The sequence below is a fragment of the Canis lupus genome, chromosome 3, assembly GCF_011100685.1.
Source record: "Canis lupus familiaris isolate Mischka breed German Shepherd chromosome 3, alternate assembly UU_Cfam_GSD_1.0, whole genome shotgun sequence".
Classification (NCBI taxonomy): domain Eukaryota; kingdom Metazoa; phylum Chordata; class Mammalia; order Carnivora; family Canidae; genus Canis; species Canis lupus.
Window position 1 is genome coordinate 37350117 of NC_049224.1, and position 21218 is coordinate 37371334.

The 21218-nt window shown below is 38.5% G+C and overlaps 1 long non-coding RNA gene across 4 annotated transcripts in view; it reads right to left on the minus strand.

Moving 5' to 3' along the window:
* Positions 1–2670: 2670 nt before the first annotated feature.
* LOC119871186 overlaps positions 2671–21218 on the minus strand; it is a 178480-nt gene continuing 159932 nt past the window's right edge. For all 4 annotated transcript variants that reach the window (XR_005356898.1, XR_005356897.1, XR_005356895.1 and 1 more), the window contains 2 exons: positions 4301–4470; positions 2671–2876 (listed from right to left, as the gene is read on the minus strand). This is a non-coding gene — a long non-coding RNA (uncharacterized LOC119871186). The remainder of the gene's footprint in view (positions 2877–4300; positions 4471–21218) is intronic.

A 21218-nucleotide genomic window follows, 5' to 3' on the forward strand; every position in this document is an offset into this window, starting at 1 on the left:
TTTTAAAGGAGATTTAAAAGATTGGAAAGTTAGTCCCCAACTCCTTTCTGGAAGGACAGCCAAAACTTGGTGATGTGATCTAGGCTTTTTTCCTTCCTTTTTTCCTTCCTTCCTCCCTTCCTTCCTTCCTTCCTTCCTTCCTTCCTTCCTTCCTTCCTTCCTTCCTTCCTTCCCTTCCTCTCTCTCTCTCTCTCTCTCTCTCTCTCTTTCTTTCTCTCTCTCTCTCAGAGACAAGGGGGAGTCTCAGGGGGAAAAAAAGCTAGTCAAAGGGTCAGGAGCTAAATTGAGTCTTAGATGTTGAGGAGGCATGGTCTTGGAAGAGGAAGGGAGTGAGGGTACCAAGAAAGGGCTTCTAGAAAAGCAGAAAGCCCTGTCTCATTTGCTCTCAGCAAGCTGTTTGCAGAAAGCTGAGTTCAGCAGGTTCCTTGCGCCCACGCAGGAAGCGCTGCCTCTCGCCTTGGTTCAAGCCAAGCCGGAGTCTCTAAACCACACCAAGAGGTAGGGCACTGTGGACCAGCAGAGGCAGTGCCCACGTTTCTTTCTTCCTTTCTTTCTTTTTTACGATTTTATTTATTCATTCATGAGAGACACAGAGAGGCAGAGACATAGGCAGAGGGAGAAACAGGCTCCCTGTGGGGAGGACTATGCGGGATTCCATTCCAGGAACCCAGATCATATCCTGAGCCAAAGGCAGATGCTCAACCACTGAGTCACCCAGGTGACCCACATGCCCACATTTCTGAACTGCATAAGACCTGGGATTCTTGGATAATACCAAAAACTAGAGAAAGGCTCACCAAAGCGTTACTACCCTTGAATATACCCCAGCAGCAGGAATGGCGACTGAGCTAGTTATTTGATTTGGAAAAACAAAGAAATGTGACAGTCTTGCAAGGAAGTGTCTGATAGCAAATTCACACCCGTTAACTGATGTATGTGTAAACAAAGAACCAGTGTAGGCTTTGATAACTGCGATAGAATCCTAGAGGAAGAAAAGATTTTTTTTTTTTTTTCTGGAGAAGAGTTCATAGAAATAACAGCCCTCCTGGGCTTGCCACAGAAGGAGGTGATAGGCCAGGAGATGGGAACGCCAGGGCAGGGTTTCCTGGTAAGCAGACAGATGTGCTCTTCAATTAGGGCTCCTGAATTCTGCAATCTGTGGCAGTCTGGATACACACAGAACAGGCACTGGTGAAAGAATGAACTAAAGGATTACAGCTGATGGCAAAAAGGGAGTCAGAAAAGGAAAATAAAACAACAGAATAGAAGGGGCATAAGAACCATCAACCGGGAAGATTCTCACTGGCACACCATCTCCACTGGTCATGTAAATGCAATTCTGGCTCTCAAACACATTTCCTGAAAGTCTCTAAAAGCCCTGCCTTCCATTCTGGAGGGTCCAAGAGAATTCATACACCTTGAGTTTGGTCATTGGGATTACTTTCCTAAACTACTTCTTTACGTCCCTTCTACTCATAATATCAGAAACCTAGAAATAAACTATTTTTCCAATGGGACAACCAGTCAATAAGTTTTTATTTATGCCCTGTGCTCTCCTAGGTGCCTGGAGGACCTATAGGCACAATGGTCTCACTCAGGTTACAGTTTAGGGCTGACATAAGTGAGGAAAAATAAGCTCCAGTCTGTGCTGTGAAAGTAAATAGGTCTGTGAGTTCAGCGATGTTCCACCCCCACCCCACCCGCAGTCTATGGGACTTGGTTTCTTCATTTATAAAATAAAGAAGTAAGACATTCTGGGAGTTGAGCTGACAGAGCTGCAGGCCCCCGTCTCACTCCCATTCCCAACATGAATGATAGATAAACATAAGAGAAGATCAATACATACTTGAGCTTGGCAAGGCAGGAATCCGAAACAAATCCAGAGTAGTTACCCACAAGACGGTGCTGTTACAATAGTCCAGGGGAGGGGTACATCAAGATATGGGCTCCAAGGATAAGAGTCTGATATTCTAACACATTCCAGTGAAGCAAACTGGCCATGCTTTGTGAGAGGTGGAGGACTGGAATGAAGATAACTTCATAAATCTAGAGCTTGGAAAAATCTCCCCTTACATGTAAAAGAGACCAGTAAACCCCAACCATGACCAAAGGTAATGGAGGCAACATTTTTTCTGCTTTGATTCTGGGAAGGGGGCAAAATAACTGAAACCCAAAAATACATAGTGCTTAGGTATGTGACCAGATCTATACTATCCACATGATGAGGAATTCAAGAATTCCACTGGAATTCACACTTCTATAACTTCACCATGGGACTCAAAAAAATTATGACTTTCACAAAAATTAACTCCAACTATAAAAATGTAAAATATCAAACCCACACAAAAATAAACTACATGCCCTATGAGGCAAAAGTCAATAGTAAGGGAAAGTACACAGGCAGAATAAACAGAAAAGTTAATATGCCACAATTTGAGATAATAGGATGATCTGAAAAAAAAATACCTATAAAATATGTATGTTTAAAATGCCAAAGTTATTGATCCTAGTGAGTAATACAGCTGCAGTAATAAGCCACAAATCCTATTAGCATAACACTATAAAGTTTATTACTCCCTCATATCATAATCAGAAATTTCCAGTGACTTTCCTAGGTGGCTAAGCTCCTCAAATCTTTCAGAGATACAAGATTCTTTGAACAACTCGATTGACTGTATTCTGGGGACCAGAGAAATGTGCTAATTGAAATTTCTGTTGGAGCTTCAACATTTATCCACCTTGCAAACAAGTGGGAGTATACCAGGGCCAGGCCTGGAAGCTGCTTGTATCATTTCTATCCATATTCCTTTGGCCAGAGCCCAGTCACTTCATCACAGCCTCAAATAAGGGAAGCTGGAAAACGGTCTTATCTGGGCCTGAGAAGAAAAAACAAAGGTAAGCAATGTTAGTAATATGGTATCCAGGAAATAAGGTAGGAATTAAAAGCATAAGGAGAGAACAAAACACAAAGGAATAGAAACAAATAGAAAAGAAAATGTGAGCATCTAGGGGGAAAAAAAAAACATGGTAATTAAAATTAAAACCTATGTTAGAGGAGATTGGCGGACAGCCCCGGTGGCCCAGCGGTTTAGTACCACCTTCGGCCTGGGGTGTGATCCTGGAGACTCAGGATCGAGTCCTCCATCGGGCTCCCTGCAAGGAGCCTGCTTCTCCCTCTGCCTGTGTCTCTGCCTCTCTCTGTGTCTGTCATGAATAAATAAATAAAATCTTTAAAAAAAAATAAAGAGAAGATTGGCTAATGATGAAGAGAACATTGGTACACTGGGAGCAAGAGCTGAAAAAGGTACACTGAAAATCACCCAGATAAGAAAGGTTAAGAAATAAGAAGGATAGAATAAGAACTCATCTAATAGAAGTCCTAGAAAATATTGATAAAGAGGATAGGCGAAAAATTATTTAAAGAGAAAATGATAAGAGGTTTAAGCCCTAAAAGAAATGTGACTCTCAAAATGAGGAAGTACAAGAAGCAAGGATCATGTTAAATAAACAAAAGATTCATGACCAGATAGTGAAGCTGGTGAAACTACTGAACAGCAAAACTACAATACAAATTCTTAAAGGAGACAAAAAGCAACAACATATATGCAAATATAAATAATCTCTGACTGTTAATAAGAATAATTTGGAAGGAAAAAGATATAATTGAAGAGGACATTTATAGTCTTTGCAAGATGGCAAATTCAGGAAACAAGCAAAATCTACTGCAAAAATAAGTCCACCTGGCCAAATTATAAAATATATTGGAAATTGAAAAATGCACTTTAAGAAATTTTATCTTGTGGACATTTAAAAAGTATATGCACCCAACAATTAGTGAAAACACATTCCTCTTGAACAGATGAAATATTTACATAAGGTTCCTCCTCTTCATTATTAATTATTATTAATATTATTTTTGTATATTCTCTTACTTTTTCTTACTCTATTTTATTAGTCTTTTTAAATAACCATATTTTAATTTTGTTGGTCTTATGTACTTGATTATGTTTTCATTAATTTCATATCTTTTTAAATATCTTCCTGCCTATAATCTTCTAGTTTATTTCTATTCTAAATTCTCAAATGACTACATCATTAATGTTTAATTTTTTTCTTGTCTAATAGAAAAGCAAACCAAAATACTAAGGCTAGTTAAATACTACAGGAAGAAAGAAATATATGGCAGTACAACTTATAGAATTAGATGCAGAAAACACATTACAATTAGTAAACCAAATCCAAAAAAAAACATAAAAATTAGTAATCATCAAACAGGATCATCTTAGTCAGCTCAGGCTACCGTAACAAAATAGTCCAGTCTTGGTGGCTAAAACAGCAGAAATGTATTTTCTCGTAGTTCTACGGGCTGGATGTCCAGAATCAAGGAGCTGTTAGGATAGGTTTCTGGTTAAGCAACTTCCTGACTTGCAGATGGTCACCTTTTCACTGTGTCTTCACTTGGCCTTTCCTCTGTACACACACAGGGAGAGAAAGAAATAGATCTGACATTTCTTCCTCTTCTTATAATGACACTAGTTCTATCAGATTAAGGTCCTACCTTTATGATATGACATCAAGTAACCTTAATTATCTTCTTAAAGGCCCTATCTCCAAATACAACCATACCAGATAGGACCTCAACATTTGAATCTGGGAGGACACAGTAAAGTTCATAATAAAGATTTCCACCAGAGTAAAGTGAATATCCCGATAAAGCAAATATTATAAAGATGTATTTATTTGAGATAGAGAGAATGCGTGTATGTGTACATAAGCAAGGTGGTGGAGGGGTTGGAGAGGGGCCTAGGAACTGGGAAGTTTATTCCCTGCTGAATGGGGAGCCTTACCCTGAGATCATGACCTGAACCAAACCAAAAGTTGGTGGCTCAACTCACTGAGCTCCAGGCGCCCCCCACCCAAATTAAGCAAATATTATAATAAAGCAAGCCAAATGAATCATTTGATTTCCTAGTGTTTGTAAAAGTTATGTTACACTATACTGTGGTATATTAAGTGTGCAGTAACATTATATCCAAAAAAATCAATGAACACACCTAATTAAAAAAAATGCTTTATTGCTAAAAATTGCTGACCATCATCTGACCTTTCAGCAAGTTGTAGGCTTTTTGCTGGTGGAGGATTTTGTCTCCATGTTTATGGCTGCTGAGTGATTAGGGTGTTGGTTGGTGAAGTTGGGGTGGCTGTGGCAATTTCTTAAAATCACAATGCAGTTTGCCAGTTTTATTAACTCTTCCTTTCACGAACAATTTCTCCGTAGCATGCAGTGCTGTTTGATTGCATTTTACCCCCAGTAGAACTCTCAAAATTGTAGTCAATCTTCTCAAACCCTGCTGTTGCTCTATCAATTAACTTTATGTGATGTTCTAAATCCTTCGTTGTCATTTTGATAATCTTCACCAGGAGTACATTCCATCTCAAGAAACCACTTTCTTTGCTCATCCATAAATAGCAACTCCCCATCTATTAAAGTTTTATCATGAGATTACAGAAATTCAAATATAATAACAGTTAAAAAGTTCAAAATACTGGGAAAATTACCAAAATGTGTCATAGAAACCCAAAGTATGGAAATGCTGTTGGAAAAATGGTGCTAATGTCCACAATCCACAATACCCAACTGTGGAAGGAGCCTCAGTGTCCATCGAAAGATGAATGGATAAAGAAGATGTGGTCTATGTATACAATGGAATATTACTCAGCCATTAGAAACGACAAATACCCACCATTTGCTTCGATGTGGATGGAACTGGAGGGTATTATGCTGAGTGAAATAAGTCGATGGGAGAAAGACAAACATTATATGGTCTCATTCATTTGGGGATTATAAAAAATAGTGAAAGGGAATAAAGGGGAAAGGAGAAAAATGAGTGGGAAATATCAGAGAGGGAGACAGAACATGAGAGACTCCTTACTCTGGGAAACAAACAAGGGGTGGTGGAAAGGGAGGTGGGTGGGTGGTTGGGGTGACTGGGTGATGGGCACTGAGGGGAGCACTTGATGGGATGAGCACTGGATGTTATGCTATATGTTTGCAAATTGAACTCCAAAAAAAAAGAAAAAGAAAAAAAAACAGAAAAATGGTGCTAATAAACTTGTACAATATAGAGTTGCTACAAACCTTCAATTGGGGGAAAAAACAATATCTGAAAAACAATAAAGCAAAGCACAATAACATGAGATATTCTTGTACTCATTACTACATTTACAGGTGAACAATGTTGATATATCAACATTTATTGAATAAAATTCAATACCTGTTCAGGATTAAAAAATTGTTGTGCCCAAGATTGTGAATCCGAGAAAACCACCAAGGAGCCAACACCGATGCAAGTACATGAGGGTTTATTAACAAGCTCGAGCTTGGGTCCAAGTATACCCAACACAGCAGAGCAGGGACTTGGACCCCGAGGTGAGTTACAGCTGGGTTTTTATGGGCTGGTCTAGGGGTAAGGTGGGGTTTTTCAGTAAGGGTAGGGGTGTGAGAATCTCCAGTAAAGAGGTCTCACAAGCTCTTGCTTCCTTATTCCGATAAGGGCGTGCTTTGTTTTTTTTTTTTTTTTCTGTAGCCGGGGTAAGGTAGAGTTCAGTACCTGGTCACAGTGGCCTGAGATGGCTACCAAAGCTACAATGGCTGTACTTGTGCCAATATTAAACTTGAATGGCTCTAATTTTCTCAGCCTCCACAAAAATCACCAGCCTAGGATTGAAGGAAACTATCTTAATCTAATTAAGTGCATCTTCTAAAAGCCTACAGCAAATATCATGTCTTTGTTTTTGTGTTTGAATAAACTTTTATGTTTAGAAAAGCTTTGGTTTTTCAAAAAAAATTGTAGAGATAGTACAGAGAATTTTCACACTCAATGAGAATAGACACTATTGTAAACGCCTAACATGTATGATACGTTCTTCCAACTAATGAAAGAATACTGACATGTTATTGTTAACTAAAGACCATAGTTTAAAGATTCAGATTTTCTTAGTTTTTACCTACTGTCTTCCTGTTCCAGGATCTCATGTGAGATACCACATCACATTTAGATATCATGTCTCCTTGAGCTCTTTTTGGCCATGATAGTTTTCCAGTCATGTTTGGTTTTTGCTGAGCTTGATAGTTTTGAAGAATACTGGTTAAGTATTTTGCAAAATGTCTCTCAGTTGGGGTTTGTTGGTATTTTTATTGTGATTACACTGAGGTTGTAGATTTGGGGAGGAAGACTCCAAAGATAAAGTGCCATTCTCATCAGGTCATTTCAATGATACCCACTACCAACATGACTTATCACTGTTGATGTTGGTCTTCATCACCTGGGTTGACATGATGTTTCTTACATTTCTCTACTGTGAAGTTACTGTTTTTTGCTTCCCAGTCTACACTGTGCTCTGTGGAAGGATGTTAGTATTCACAGTCCATGTATAAGGAGTGGAAAGTTATGATCAACCTCTTTAAAGTATTCTTATAAATTTTAAATACTCCTTAAAATATTTACATAAATTACTTGAAATCCTTCTACATGAGAGATTTATCTCTCCTCCCTCACATGTTTATTTATTCAATCATTTATTTATATCAGTGTACCACGTGATATTTATTTTATACCGTGGGTTATAATCCAGTACGACTTTATTTTTTTACTCAAAGTGTTTCAGTTTTGATCATTAGGAAGGAGTTCTTTCTGTTGATTCCCGTGTCCCTCTCATACACTCCCTTGTGGGCTTTTGTTTTTGCTTTTTTTTTTTTGAGTGCTCTCATATTTGCTAATACTATGTGATGGTTCAGACACATAATGTTTTTGGCTCCAGTTCTAGAATCAGCTATTTCTCCAAGGATCCCTATATCCTTTTGATTAAAAATGGCATTAGAAATGAAGATTTGAGCACTAGATGTGCTTGCTGCTGCTGGGTGAGGTTGCTTCTAGGCCTTGTGAAGCTTTTGGAAGGAGATATATGTTTGTCTAATCCATGTATACACAAATACCTATCTATAGCTATTGTAAGCCACACATAAGTTCACACTAACATCTGCAATTCTAACCTAATACTACATGGACCATTCTAGCCTCCTCCCCATTGTCTATGGGTAACCTCCAACTCCATCAATGAGAAGTGACTCCCCATTGCCATCTACTTACTTGCTGGTTGAATTCCAGTACACATGCACAAAGGTTTCAGATTTGTGCATTATCGATGGGAATGTGGTGCATATATGGTCCTTTTTGCCTTTTGTCTAAAAGTCTTCACTCATTTCCAAAGTTGCTTAGCTCAGTACTTTTCCTTCAACTTCTTAGTGAGGATATTTCAAGTATTCTTAATACCATTGGACATTTTTGTCATAGTCAACATTCCATCATGGAATCTCCTGATTATGTGATAATCTCCTAAATGATTTTTTAAAAAATTTGTGTCAATTGAGGCTCATTCAATTTGCATAGAGTTATATGGATTTTGAAAAAAAAATGCATATTATCATGACTTTAACATTAAGATATGCAGAAAAATTTCTCTGTCCTATAAACTGCTCCTCCAAGACTCACTTATTAATATCTCATCCCTTCCCAAATCCTGGCAACAACTGATCCATTGATCATCCTTATAGTTTTACATTTTCCACAATGTCATATAAATGGACTCATAACATGTATGTAACTTTTTAAGACTGGTTTCTTTCATTTAGCAGTATACATTTAAGATTCATCCATGCTTTTACATGGCTTGGTAGCTTATTTCTTTTTATTGCTGAATACTATTTTATTATATGAGTGAAACATAGTTTTCTTACCCATTCACCTACTGAAGGACATTTTGGATGCTTCTAGTTTGAGGAAATTTGGAATAAAGTTATAATTAACACTCAATTCCAGATTTTCATGTATGTGTGGACATGAGATTTCAAATCATTAGATAAATACCTAGAAGGTTAATGAGTATCATATGATCAGACTATGTTTAGTGTATTAGTTTTCTACAGGTACCATAACAAAGAATTACAAAGTAAGGGGCTTAAACAACAAATATTTACTGTGTCACAATTACGGAGTCTACAAATCATTGTTACGGTGTTGCATGGGTGGTTTCTTCTGAAAGCTGTGAGGTAGAGTCTACTGCATATTTCTCTCCTATATTCTGATAGTTTGCTGGTAATTTTTGGCATTCCTTGGCATGTAGAAGCATGACCTGATCTTTTCTTCTATCTCTGCATGGTACTCTGTGTGTGTGCGTGTATGTCTCCAAATCACCTTTTTTTTTTAAGATTTATTACTTTTTTTCAAAGATTTTATTTATTTATTTATGACAGACACAGCGAGGGAGAGAGAGAGAGAGAGAGAGAGGGAGGCAGAGACACAGGCAGAGGGAGAAGCAGGCTCCATGCAGGGAGCCCTACATGGGACTCGAGCCCGGATCTCCCGGATGACACCCCCCAGCTGAAGGCGGCGCTAAACCGCTGAGCCACCAGGATTGCCCCCAAATCACCTTTTTATAAGGATACTGGTCATATTAGATCAGGGGCCCATACTATTCCGGTATAACAGTATAATCAAATCTGTAATGACACTATTTTCAAAGAGTATTCGTATTCTGAAGTACTGGGATTTAGAACCTCAACATATTCAGGGGCAACGGTGAGGACAAAATCCATAACATTTAGGATTTTTGTATAAATCAGCAAATTATCTTCCCAAGTGGCCATACCATTTTACATTTCCATCAGAAATTAGAAAAGTCCTGGTTGCATTATATTCTTGCCAGCAGTTGGTATTACTAGTTTTTGGTTTTGTTTTGATAATGCTGTTGTTATTTGTAATTCTGCCATTCTAATAGATATGTAGTTGTAACTCATTGTTTTTGTCTTTCTCTAATGACAAATTATGTTGAGCCTCTTTTCATATAATTATTTGCCATCTATATATCTTCTTTGATGAGGTGTCTCTTTAGGTCTTTTTCCCATTTTGAAATTCTTGTCATTTGTTCTCTTATTGTTGAGTTTTAAGTAGTCTTTGTATATTGTAGGTAAATGTCCTTTATCAGATATGTGGTTAGTAAATGTTTTCTGCCTATTGATGAATTGTCTTTTCATTCTCTTAACAATGTTTTTGCAGGGCAAAAGTTTTAAATTTTAAAACATGCAAATTGTCGTTTTTTTCTTTAATGGATTTGCTTTTGGTGTTTTATGTAAAAACTCATCAAATCCAAGGTCACATGGATTTTTTTCCCTACAGCCCTACAGTTTCATAGTTTTACAGTTTTCTCCTATAGCTTCCTAGGATTTTTAAAAATATTTTATTTATTTATTCATGAGAGAGACAGAGAGAGACACAGAGACATAGGCAGAGGGAGAAGTAGGTTCCCTGTGAGGAGCCTGATGTGGGACCTCCTGGGACCCCAGGATCATGCCCTGAGCGAATGGCAGATGCTCAACCACCCAGGTGCCCCACTTACTGGGATTTTTTATCTGAATTATGTTGAATCTATAGATCAAATTGGGAAGAACTGGCATATTAAAAATAGTAATTCTTCTAATTCATGAGCATGGAATATTCCATTTATTTATACCTTCCTTGAATAAAGATACTTTTATTTTGCCCTTTCCCATCTGTATACAATTTATTTATTTTTCTTGTCTTCCAGGATGATAATGAATAGCACTCGTGAAAGAGAGGACATCTTTGCCTTTATTCCAATCTTAGAGGGAAAGAGTTTGGTTTTAACCATCAAATATTGTTGTAGGTTATTTTCCATATATTCACTTGAGTTGAGTAAAGCCATTCTCTTTCACTCCTGGTTGTTATTGTTTTGCTGTGGTTTTGTTTTTGAGAGCTGTACTATGAATTGATATCTAATTTCATTAAACACTCTTACTGCTCCTAATGATATGATATATTTTTAAAACTTAATTTTTTGTTTAATGTTCAAACAATGAAGATATTCTTAAAATCAGGAACAGTATAAAGTTGCTCACTATTATCATTTCTATTCAATATTACTTGAAATATCTCCATACAATTCTATACATCTCAACAAGCATGTAAAAAATGTTTTTTCAGTAGCTTATTCATAATACCAGCACCCTATTATCTAGAAGTCAATCAATCAAAAGATTTCCTAATTTTTATTTTGAGAATATTTTAAGACATTGTTTAGTTTCAACTTAGTTAATAAATGGAAAGATGATGGGTTTATAGCTAGGGAGATTTACTATATTAAAGATGTCAATGGTCTCCAAATTAGACTATACATTTAATATTATCGGTCAAAATCCTGAAATATTACTTTGTGAAGATTTACCAGCCAATCCTAAAGTTCATATTCCAAGAGTAAAAGAACAAGAAAGTTCCATTTTCTGTAATGGCAGAATTGATAATTCTGAAAACCTCATTGAAAACAATTAGAGTATTAGTCAAAATGTACTTTAAAATTCTGTTTGGCACTATGCTTAAAGAAAGAAGCCAGACACTAGAGTATGTGTACTATATGATTCCATTTTTATAAAGTTCTAGAAAAGATGAAGGTAATCTATAGGGAGAAAACAGATTAGTATTGCTTGGGACCAGAGACAAGGGGTTGTTGAGTGCAGAAAACATGCAGGAAGTTTTTATTATGATAATAATGTTTCATATCTTGATTATGATGATTGCTATACAAGTATATACTAGTATATTATAAGTAATCAAACTATGCAGTATCTTATATGTAGATTATCCCTCAATATTTTTTTTTAAAAACCTATTTGAAAGTATCAGAGGGTTAACAAGACAGTAAACAAGATAGTACCCACTAAAGACAAGGGTCTTGGGAAAGGAAGAGATACAGTAAAGTTTTTGGAGAAACTATTCCTGAGTTGCCATTTGCCACCTCCAGAGAAGGAAGCCAAAAGAGGATGAACTGACAGCCTCATAGAAGCTAGAAAGACAAGGACTGATAGAGGGCCAAAGAGGAGACGAGAGCTAGTAAATTTCTTTTGCTTGGCATTAGTAACTGCATTGGCTATGTCACATACATAAGTGTGAATCAGAAGTAGACAAGACCTGGGGACACCTGGGTGGCTTAGGGGTTGAGCATCTGCCTTTGGCTCAGGTTGTGATCCTGGGGTTCTAGGATCCAGTCCCATATCAAGCTCCCCACAGGGAGCCTACTTCTCCCTCTGCTTATGTCTCTGCCTCTCTTGTGTCTCTCATGAATAAATAAATAAAATCAAGGAAGAAGAAGAAGAAGAAGAAGAAGAAGAAGAAGAAGAAGAAGAAGAAGAAGAAGAAGAAGAAGAAGAAGAAGAAGAAGAAGAAGAAGAAGAAGGAGGGGGAGGAGAAGGGGGAGGAGGAGGAGGAGGAGGAGGAGGAGGAGGAGGAGGAGGAGACGACAAGAACTTTCTGGGGATGCAGTTCAGCTTTAAGCCATATCAGTCCTGGGAATTAGCCAAAAGTGAGACCAGATTGCACTCCCAGCTACTTGGTTAAAGTAAATATGAACCTTCTATGGTGGGAGATATTATTGTAAGCCTCAAATTATTTTTATTTATTTTTATTTTTTTCAAATTATTTTTAGTAACAATTTTGCAAACACAACATCCAACACATGATAAATAATAACCCAGCAACCAAAGTCATCAAAAACATGGAAAGTCTGAGAAACTTACACATACTAGAAGAGTCTAAGGAAACATAGTAACTAAATGCAACTTGATATTTTAGATGGGCTCCTAAAAAGAAAAAGAATAGTAGTGCAAAACTGTTGATACAGAAATAGAATGTAGAATTGGTTATATGCCAATGTTGGCTCATTTTGTCACAAATGTACCATACTAAAAGAAGACATTAACAATAGGAAAATGGCGAGGGATATAAAGGAACTTTCTACACTGGATTAGCAACTTTTCTGTCAATTTAAAACCACTTAAACTAAAACATTTACAAAAAATTTCACATGAAGAGACAAGACCAGTTAAAAAGAAACAGGAGCAATGACTACTCAATAGAAATAGATAAATGGTCTCAAGAAATTGAAGTTAACAGTAATAGCCTTTAAAATGACTATATATATTATTAAAGACAGACAGACACAGGGAGAGAGATAGAGTGAATCTCAAGCAAGCTCTGTGCCAGCACAGAGCCCAATGCGGGGCTCAATCTTACCACCCTAAGATCATGACCTGAGCCAAAATCAAGAGTCAGGCACTTAACCTACTGAGCCACGCAAGTGCCCCCAAAATGACTATAGTGAATGTGTTCAAAGGAGATTAAAAACAATAGTGGGATGTTGGCAAAAAGTATACACTTTTTAAAATGTTTTTATTTATTCATGAGAGACACTGAGAGAAGAGAAAGAAAGAGACAGAGACACAGGCATAGGGCGAAGCATCCAGGGACCCCGATGTGAGACCCGATGTGGGACTCAATCCCAGAACTCCAGGATCACCCCCAGAGCCAGAGGCAGGCACTAAACCCCTGAGCCACCCAGGGATCCCCAAATAAACACTTAAAAAAACAGACAAAAGACTAAAGCTAAAAAATTTTTAAACATTTAAGCTCAAAACTTAAATTAATGAATTCAATGGATGAGGCTTCTTCCTTTATCTTTGACATGTAAAGAGGTTGGTAGTCACATTCCTGTCCCTCCCTATAAGCAAGAGAATACAAGCAAACTGCCAAATCAAAATCTGGAGTCATGCATAGCCAGAGAGAAACTTGCTTGCTTTAAAACAGAAGCTGCTAGACACCCTAAACTAGTAGGATCACTGACCTATCCAGCAGTTTACTCAGTTTCTGGAGGCTGAATGAGGACTAACTTGAGAACAAGAAATTCCTGGGTCACATTCATAGAAATATCCCCATACACTTATCGACTCTTTCCCTCAAAGAACCACAACAGGTTCCCAAAGTGAAGATATAAGAAAAATTCCCTTGTAGTCATGGAAAAAGAAAGTCATTGATAATCTCTTCTCCCTAACAAAGACTGACTTCCCAGGGGAAACCTCATTCCAGCAACAGCAAGGAAAGTCCAATCCACTCTAATCTGCCCTAGACTTTCTGTCTCATCTACCAAAAAAAAAAAAAAAAAAAAGTCCACAAGGGACACAATTTCACCAAAATAGATTGGAAATGCTGCAACCTTGAAAGAAAGTAGGGGATAGAGATGAAATACAGATATAAATCTTGGGAAGGCCACACTCCACCACAGAAAAAATACTTGAGGGATATATCTGAGATCTTTCCTAAATTGATGACAGATGACAAACCACAGACCTAGAAATCTCAGAGAACCTAAGTGAGACAAATACAATAAATAAATAACAACTGGACAAATTGTATTTAAACTACAGAAAACTGAAGGCAAAGAAAATCTTGGAGATTCTTTTTATATAATTTTATTTTTTATTGGTGTTCAATTTCACAACATACAGAATAACACCCAGTGCTCATCCCATCAAGTGCCCCCCTCAGTGACCGCCACCCAGTCACTCTCACCCCCAGCCATGTCCCCTTCCACCCCCCACCCAGTTCATTTCCCAGAGTTAGGAGTCTCTCAAGTTCTGTCTCCCTCTCTGATATTTCCCACTCATTTTTTTCTCCTTTCCCCTTTATTCCCTGTCACTATTTTTTATATTCCCCAAATGAATGAGACCATAAAATGTTTGTCCTTCTCCGATTGACTTATTACACTCAGCATAATACCGTCCAGTTCCATCCACGTCAAAGCAAATGATGGGTATTTGTCGTTTCTAATGGCTGAGTAATATTCCATTGTATACATAAACCACATCTTCTTTATCCATTCATCTTTCGATGGACACCGAGGCTCCTTCCACAGTTTGGCTATCGTGGACATTGCTGCTATAAACATCGGGGTGCAGGTGCCCTGGCATTTCATTGCATCTGTATCTTTGGGGTAAATCCCCAGCAGTGCAATTGCTGGGTCATAGGGCAGATCTATTTTTAACTCTTTGAGGAACCTCCACACAGTTTTCCAGAGTGGCTGCCCCAGTTCACATTCCCACCAATAGTGTAAGAGTGTTCCCTTTTCTGTGCATCCTCTCCAACATTTGTGGTTTCCTGCCTTGTTAATGTTCCCCATTCTCACTGGTGTGAGGTGGTATCTCATTGTGGTTTTGATTTGTATTTCCCTGATGGCAAGTGATGCAGAGCATTTTCTCATGTGCGTGTTGGCCATGTCTATGTCTTCCTCTGTGAGATTTCTGTTCATGTCTTTTGCCCATTTCATGATTCAATTGTTTGTTTCTTTGCTGCTGAATTTAGTAAGTTCTTTATAGATCTTGGGTACTAGCCCTTTATCTGATACGTCCTTTCCAAATATCTTCTCCCATTCTGTAGGTTGCTTTTAGTTTTGTTGACTGTATCCTTTGCTGTGCAAAAGCTTCTTATCTTGATGAAGTCCCAATAGTTCATTTTTGCTTTTGTTTCTCTTGCCTTCGTGGATTTATCTTGCAAGAAATTACTGTGGCCGAGTTCAAAATGGGTGTTGCCTGTGTTCTCCTTTAGGATTTTGGTGGAATCTTGTCTCCACATTTAGATATTTCATCCATTTTGAGTTTATCTTTGTGTATAGTGAAAGAGAGTGATCTAGTTTCATTCTTCTGCATGTGGATGTCCAATTTTGCCAGCACCATTTACTGAAGAGACTTTTTTCCACTGCGTAGTCTTTCCTCCTTTGTCGAATATTAGTTGACCATAAAGTTGAGGGTCCACTTCTGGGTTCTCTATTCTGTTCCATTGATCTATGTGTCTGTTTTTGTGCCAGTACCACACTGTCTTGATGACCACAGCTTTGTAGTACAACCTGAAATCTGGCCTTGTGATGCCCCCAGATATGGTTTTCTCTTTTAATATTCCCCTGGCTGTTCGGGGTCTTTTCTGATTGCACACAGATCTTAAAATAATTTGTTCAAACTCTCTGAAGAAAGTCCATGGTATTTTGATAGGGATTGCATTAAACGTGTAGATTACCCTGGGTAACATTGACATTTGCACAATATTAATTCTTCCAATCCATGAGCATGTGATATTTTTCCATCTCTTTGTCTCTTCCTCAATTTCTTTCAGAAGTGTTCTACAGTTTTTAGGGTATAGATCCTTTACCTCTTTGGTTAGGTTTATTCCTAGGTATCTTAAGCTTTTGGGTGCAATTGTAAATGGGATTGACTCTTTAATTTCTCTTTCTTCAGTCTCATTGTTAGTTTATAGAAATGCCACTGACTTCTGGGCATTGATTTTGTATCCTAACACACTGCCATATTGCTGTATGAGTTCTAGCAATCTTGGGGTGGAGGCTTTTGGGTTTTCTGTGTACATTCTCATGTCATCTGCAAAGAAGGAGAGTTTGACTTCTTCTTTGCCAATTTGAATACCTTTTATTTCTTTTTGTTGTCTGATTGCTGAGGCTAGGACTTCTAGTACTATGTTGAATAGCAGTGGTGAGAGTGGACATCCCTGTCTGGTTCCTGATCTTAGGGGAAAGGCTCCCAGTGCTTCCCCATGAGAATGATATTTGCTGTGGGCTTTTCATAGATTGCTTTTAAGATATCGAGGAATGTTCCCTCTATCCCAAAACTCTGAAGAGTTTTGGTCAGGAATGGATGCTGTATTTTGTCAAATGCTTTCTCTGCATCTATTGAGAGGATCATATGGTTCTTGCTTTTTATCTTGCTGATATGATCAATCACATTGATTATTTTACGAGTGTTGAACCAGCCTTGCATCCTGGGGATAAATCCTACTTGGTCATGGTGAATAATCTTCTTAACGTATTGTTGTACCCTATAGGCTAGTATTTTATTGAGAATTTTTGCATCCATGTTCATCAGGGATATTGGTCTATAATTCTCCTTTTTGGTAGGGTCTTTGTCTGGTTTTGGAATTAAGGTGATGCTGGGTTCATAGAACGAGTTTGGAAGTATTGCATCTCTTTTTATCTTTCCAAACAGCTTTAGTAGAATAGGTATGGTTTCTTTTTTAAACGTTTGATAGAATTACCCTGGGAAACCATCTGGCCCTGTACTTTTGTGTCTTGGGAGGTTTTTGGTGACTGGTTTAATTTCCTTGCTGGTTGTTGGCCTGTTCAGGTTTTCTATTTCTTCCTGTTCCAGTTTTGGTAGTTTGCAGTTTTCCAGAAATGAGTCCATTTCTTCTAGATTGCCTAATTTATTGGTGTATAGCTGCTCATAATATGTTTTTAAAATCGTTTGTATTTCCTTGGTGTTGGTAGTGATCTCTCCTTTCTCATTCATGATTTTAGTAATTTGAGTCTTCTCTCCTCTTTTTAATAAGGCTGGCTTATCTATCTTATTAATTCTTTCAAAGAACCAAGTCCTGCTTTTGTTGATCTGTTCCACAGTTCTTCTGGGCTCTATGTCATTGAGTTCTGCCCGAATCTTTATTAACTCTCTTCTTTGACTGGGTGAAGGTTTTATTTGCCCTTCCTTCTCCAGCTCCTTTAAGTGCAAGGTTAGCTTTTGTATTTGAGTTCTTTCCAGTTTTTGGATGGATGCTTGCATTACGATGTATTTCCCCAGCAGGACTGCTTTTGCTGTATCCCAAAGATTTTGAATGGTTGTATCTTCATTCTCATTAGTTTCCATGAATCTTTTTAATTCTTCCTTAATTTCCTTGTTGACCCTTTCATCTTTTAGCAGGATGGTCCTTAACCTCCACGTGTTTGAAATCCTTCCAAACTTCTTGTTGTGATTTAGTTCTAATTTCAAAGCATTATGGTCTGAGAGTATGCAGGGGACGATCCCAATCTTTTGGTATTGGTTCAGACCTGATTTGTGACCCAGTATGTGGTCTATTCTGGAGAAAGTTCCATGTGCACTTGAGAAGAATGTATTCAGTTGCATTTGGATGTAAAGTCCCATAGATATCTGTGAAATCTATCTGGTCTAGTGTATCATTTAAAGCTCTTGTTTCTATGGGGATGTTGTGCTTAGTAGACCTATTGAGTGTAGAAAGTGCTAGATTGAAGTCACCAAGTATAAGTGTATTATTATCTAAGTATGTCTTAACTTTGATTATTAATTGATTGATATACTTGGCAACTCCCACATTCGGGGCATATATATTGATGATTGTTAAGTCCTCTACTTGGATAGATCCTTTAAGTAAGACATAATGTTCCTCTTTATCTCTGACTACAGTCTTCGGGATAAAGTTTAGTTTATCTGATATAAGGATGGCTACCCCTGCTTTCTTTTGGGGACCATTTGAATGGTAAATGGTTCTCCAACCTTTTATTTTCAGGCTATAGGTGTCCTTATGTCTAAAATGAGTCTCTTGTAGACAGCAAATAGATGGGTCCTGCTTTCTTATCCAGTCTGAAACCCTGTGCCTTTTGATGGGGTCATTAAGCCCATTCACATTGAGAGTTACTATTGAAAGTTATGAGCTTAGTATCACCATGATACCTATTCAGTCCCTGTTTTTGTGGATTGTTAAAGAGGAATTTTAAGAGTCCCCCTTAAAATTTCTTGCAGACCTGGTTTGGAGGGCACATATTCTTTCAGTTCCTGCCTATATTGGAAGCTCTTTATCTCTCCTTCTATTCTGAATGAGAGCTTTGCTTGGTAAAGTATTTTTGGCTGCATGTTCTCATTTAGGACCCTGAATATATCCTGCCAGCCCTTTCTGCCCTCCAGGTGTCTGTGGAGAGGTCTGCTATTAATCTAATATTTTTCCTCATAGAAGTTAGAGATTTCTTGTCTCTTGCTGCTTTAAGGATCTTCTCTTTGTCTTTGGAATTTGCAAGCTTCACTATTAAATGTCGAGGTGTTGAGCGGTTTTTATTGATTTTAGGGGGAGATCTCTGTATTTCCTGGATCTGAATGCCTGTTTCCCTTCCCAGATTAGGAAAGTTTTCAGCTGATTTGTTCAAATACATATTCTGGCCCTCTGTCCCTTTCGACGCCCTCGGGAACCCCAGTTAAACGTAGATCTTTCTTTCTCAGACTGTCATTATTTTCCTTAATCTATCCTCATGATCTTTTAATTGTTTTTCTCTTTTTTCCTCAGTTTCCCTCTTTGCCATCAACTTGTCTTCTATGTCACTCACTCATTCTTCTACCTCGTTAACCCTCGTTGCTAGGACCTCTAGTTTGGATTGCAATTTATTTAATTGATTTTTAATTTCTGCCTGATTAGATCTAAATTTTGCAGTCATGAAGTCTCTTGAGTCCCTTATGCTTTTTTCTAGAGCCACCAGTAGCTTTATAATAGTGCTTCTGAATTGGCTTTCTGACATTGAATTGTAATCCAAATTTTGTAACTCTGTGGGAGAGAGGACTGTTTCTGATTCTTTCTTTTGAGGTGAGGTTTTCCTTCTTGTCATTTTTCTCAGTGCAGGGTGGCCCAAAACAAGTTGTATTGGGAAAAGGAGAAAAAGAGAGAAGAGAAAGAAGAAAAGAAAAAAGAAGAAAGAAAAAGAAAAAAGGGGGAAAAAGAGAAAAAAAGAGAAGAAAAGAAAAAAGAAAAAAGGGTGTGTGTGAAGCAAACAGAAATCAAAAAACAAGAGGGAGTACCCTCTGATTCTGTACACCTAAATCCCTCAACTTCCCCTGGAACTTTCCAGTGCTGCTTGGTCAATAATTTGTTTTTCCCCTGTTAGTCGAGCTGGTCTTCTGGGGGAGGGGCCTGCTGTGCTAATTTTCAGGTGTTAGCACTTGGGGGAGCTGCTCAGCCTCCTGCCTGGTGCAGGGCTCAGTGAAAGATGTTTAACCTGTTTATCCGGTGAGGCCACTGTGAAGGTCAGTGGGAGTTGTTTATCCTGTGAGGCCCCAGGAGGAACAACCACAGTGGCGGGTGGCCATCTCTCCAGCCCTGGAGTCAGCTCCCACAGTAACTACAGAGCTCTCAGTCTGCAGGGAACTGGATGCTCCCAGGGCGGGGCCGCTGATCTCTACAGCTTGGGGCACCCAGCGGCAGGAGTGTCCTTGCTGTCCTTGGCCCTCCCGGCCTCTGCCTGTCCCTGGAGGAGCGCCGGATCCTGGGCTGTGTACCCGGTGCCCTGTGCTCCCGGCCTGGGCTGCTGGAATCGCGCTCCCGCCCCGCAGCCCCCTCTGTGCAGCCTCCGCCTGAGCCACCTCTGAGCTGCTCCTGGGTCCAGCCGGGCACCTGCTGCAGCCCTTTAGGGAGCTCGGCCTGCGGAGTGTGGCGCACTCTCCCTGGGGCGCAGGTCCTCTGTTAGTGCCCCTGGGAGCCTGAGGGCATCCCCGCCCTCCTTGGATCCTGCTCCAACTCCCTGCGAGCGCCTTTCCCTCCGGGAAGATTGGTGAAGCCCCTGCTACTCCAGGACGGGGCTCTCGGTCCTGGGGACACTCACCCGGCCTTAACCTGGCTCCTCATGGGGCCCCTCCCCCTTGGATGCCTTTTGTTTATTTCTTTTTTCCCTCATCTTCCTACCTTGTAGAAGCGTGAACTCTTCTCACTGTAGTATTCCAGCTGTTCTCTCTTTAAATCTCAAGCCGAATTTGTAGGTTTTCAGGATAATTTGAAGGTTATCTAGGTAATTTGGTGGGGACAGGTGACTTGAGGACCCTACTCTTCCGCCATCTTGCCCCACCTCCAAATCTTGGAGATTTTAAAGAAAATATTCAATGGATGGATTTAACAGCAGATTACACATGGCTAAAGAATGAATTAGTGATCTGAAAGATAGGACAAAGGATAGGCTAAAGCATGGAAGGACAAAAGGATGGAACAAACCAAAGAGAAAAAAAAAAGAAACAAAGGATCAAGATCTAACCTTCATGTATTTGTTATCTCAGTAGAAGAGGAGAGTGGATATGGGACAAAAGTAATATTAAAAGGGTAAATTCTGAGAACTTTTTGATATTGATAAAAAGACATCAAACCACATACTCATTTGATCATGAATTTGATTAATACTGAATTTTATTTGTTAATAAATTTTCAAAGAATTCCCCACCTATAAAATATATTGCTCTAAATTCTTCATTCTTGCAATACCATTGTCCAGTTTTGGTAGAACTACTGTAGCCTAAAAATAAATTGGGAAATATTTCTCCTCTATTTTCTGAAAGAGTTTGTGCAAGATTTTTTTTTCTTCATGAAATGTTTGATAAAACTAACTAGTAAGGGTATCTGCCTGGAGTTTTCTTTATGGGAAGTTTTATGTTTTAATATAAACTCAAGTTTTCATAGATATCATGCAACTCAGAATTTCTTCTTGCAAAAAATTTACTG